A 3,503-nucleotide genomic window follows, 5' to 3' on the forward strand; every position below is an offset into this window, starting at 1 on the left:
AGCTTCAGGCCTATTCCCATACCAGTCGTTCAGATGTCGTTTCCCCTCCCAAATGTAACATGTGATTGTAATCTTGCAGCCGGACATTCCAACAGGACACGAGGGCAAGAGGGGGTGATCAGATCTAAGGTTGGGCAGGCGATAAGATCGGGCACTTCGGTTGGTGTATCACGCGTTGCTATGCGGGGTCAGGGGGGGTACATCCATGAGGCTTTGTTTTATGACTTGGGACCGGGTCGAGAGGCCAGGTGTAGCCGGGGGGGTCATCAGAAGAGGGGAAGGGTGTTTCTGGGAGGAATGCAGGGGGTGTCGGTCAGGCAGGGGTGTCACTTTTAGAGCGGGGTCGCGCGGAGGGAGAGGGTTTTATGGCCTATGCATGAGAGACCGGGGGGCTGTCGGGGATGCTTGCGAGGCTGGGGAGTGAGGGGGAGAAAGAGACGCTGGCTATCGGGAGTGGGCAGAGAGGCCTTGGTGCTTAAAAATGGCTGTCGTATACGTGCGTGCATGGGCCTGTACTGGCGAGATGATGCGGGCAATGCTTCGCGGTATTCGTTCTGCTTACAGCGAGGGGTATGGTGAACACAAATGAACGCCGCTTATGTACATATACATTGTCATTTTCCACAGTCCCCCTGTGCGACACAGGTGTATTGCTATGACAGAAAGATATAATTTTATTATAATATAGTGTGTCCCAGTATATTTCCGCACAGCAATTGAAAGGTGTTCTACAAAGTTGATGAAAACCAATTTAATAGCTTATAAAAGCAATTATACAAGCAGGAACTTATTAACGTAATGCACTCCTACGGGCCCTATCCAGTGGATGCCTAAACATAGCCTGCTAGTCACATGTGCTTGAGATAATTTTGCCACTAGTATACCTGGGTTTAACCCTTAGTACAGGTCAAAGGTACTATACCACCCGATACTATAGTGCGACAAGCTCTCCCCCTATATTGCCAAACTATGACGGCCCTAAATGTTCTTCTCAGAATGGTGGCTGTGTAATTGATCCGCTTGTCCTGAAATTAGAAAAAGGTTACCCTCCTAGCCTGGACGTGCTGACCCAGAACCGCACTCACTGGCCCCAGTGTGTTATTATCCTATACCTGCTCCGCGCCCTGGGGGACCTGCCAGCAAGGCGTGGTTTGACCATCATAGAACGAAACCTGTGCGTTTCTGAAAAAGATCCATGAAAACAGCCCCTAACCAACATTGACAGGTAAGCATATTGCTAACTTGCTCGCCAGAATCAGAGTCCTTTACTTGAGCACCAGTTGCTGTACATAAGAACACATTCCATCCTTGCACGGGGGATGCATGATTTGCCCTGACTCACCCATTGTTTAACAGAAAACATATTTCAATTATGGCACAGGGTGTGCAAGATTTTGTTTCCAATAGAACACACCAATTATCGTCCAGGGAATAAACAAATTGCCCAGACTCAGTCATTTTACAAGAGAAAACCCCCAATTATTGCACAGGAGATACCTGCTATGCTCAGACTCACCAGTTGCCACAATTGTATACTCCCCTGGGGTGGAACCAGCGCATGCCCCCCAGGCAAGGCGCAAGGAGAAAGTAAAGTTCGCCCCCCCCCCCGTTGCCTAAAAGCAGTTTGAAAATCTACCATCTTAGGCTACCATGACTGCCTCCCCCCCCCCCCCAGCACCGTCCGGCAGGGACGAGAGCACCAAGATGCCTGTGTTACTACGTCGCGGTCACCAACAGGAACAGAATGACACCTGGGGAGGCGACCACCAGTGAACAATCACCAAAGCCAAAATCCAAGTCACATGAGGCAACAGCGACATCTGCGAGCAAATAAAATACAAGAAGCAGCAAACGCTAACTTACAAGAGTAACAGGTTAAATCCGCGTAAGCCATACGGGCGCCCCAAGTACCATCCAAGTTGAAATACAGCCTCACATGGCAGACACTAAAGTTAGCCAACATCCTGGGCCATGGTTGTCCCAGACCCTATCACACGACCCCAGTGTGCTGTGCCCTTATGCCTGTCGATACATCCGGGGGCCCCCCATGTGAAGAAGTCGGTTCTCCAGTGCGGTTCCTGCAACTGAGACCTAACACATCCATTAGAAGCCCTGCCCCCACCCCCCTGATATCCGAATACGGATTCTCTGCCCCTTGACAGGGTCCAACAATGCCCCCACGCTGCTAGCCCCAAGGCAAAAGCTGACAACCTAGAAATCTGGTGTTTCCAAGAAAACGAACCCATAACATCTGTCATAACATCAAGGCCCCTTCGTAGGAGTGTGTTCCGGCACTGACTAGCCCGGACCCGACAGTCGCCCTTTATATAGGTGTTGGATGGTCACAGAACCACTGAGCGACGAGCCGGACCTCAGCCCTGGAAATGCCTGCCACTGAAAACCGGGCCGACTTTAGAGGCACAACAGTCTTTGAGGCAGCCAGTAAGGGTGTCCAGATGTACAGGCGACCCCGACGTCTCGTCTCCAGTACATACACGCACTGCCTCTGCATATTACCAAGGGCTGAAACCCCTACAATGTGCCCCTTCTTCCACAACATGGCGGTACAAAGTTGCCCGAATAAAGGGAGTGACCACAGCACCCCGATGTGGCCACCGGAACATAAACGTCTGCCCCCATGCAGTTTGTGCCAGTCTGTCTAGATGCTCAGTGCCTAGTCTCCCTATCTCCATGCTCCAGACAGTAACGTGACCAGAGGAGCACCCCTAACCCTTTGGCGACTTGGCTCGAAAAAACTTGAGGTATTTACCCTGACTCCAAGGTACTGTTAGTGCCAACCTCAGATGGAAGAAAGGCTGAGTGTATCTACCCAGGGACATCTAAAGGATTTGGGGGGCCATGGGCCAAACGGTATTTGGGGGGGGCCCAGTTCGGAACAGCATTGAATTTATGATCCATTTTCAGCTGTTTCATGCGCTCTTAGGCTAGGTCACCGACAGTGCACTGACAAATTCCTCCAAATTCTAAATGTGTTCACATTTAAAATTAAGGGACAGTGGTGTGTGTTATCGACATTGTAATACAGAGACTGCTCACTGATATTACTGCACATATCTCAGTGACACCCTCCATTTTTCACAGTGAGATCCTGTTTAGATCTTAAAGTATTTTTTTTAAATAGATGTTGCATAAAAATGATCACAACATTTCTGTGAAAAAGTTAGGTAATAGACCCTCACACATCACCCACATTGTAAAATAAATAAAAGTAAAAAGGTATTTACAGCAATTGGTTTAACAATTATTCAAGGTCATCAAGGCAAGACTCTGCAGAACAGAGCTGTCTCCCTCAGGGGGCCCCCTAAAACCCTGGGCCAGTGCCAACTTTGCCCATGCCTTAAAACGTCTCTGTATCTACCAGGATTAAGACCTGGGCTGGTGGAAGGGGGGGTCGAAACTGATTGCAGCAGCTCCTCCTCTCAGAGCGAGAATCTAAGAGCCAGATCAGAAGGGACTCTCACAGGGCCCAAACGGACACATCT

This window comes from Lissotriton helveticus, chromosome 7 (assembly GCF_964261635.1).
Source record: "Lissotriton helveticus chromosome 7, aLisHel1.1, whole genome shotgun sequence".
Classification (NCBI taxonomy): domain Eukaryota; kingdom Metazoa; phylum Chordata; class Amphibia; order Caudata; family Salamandridae; genus Lissotriton; species Lissotriton helveticus.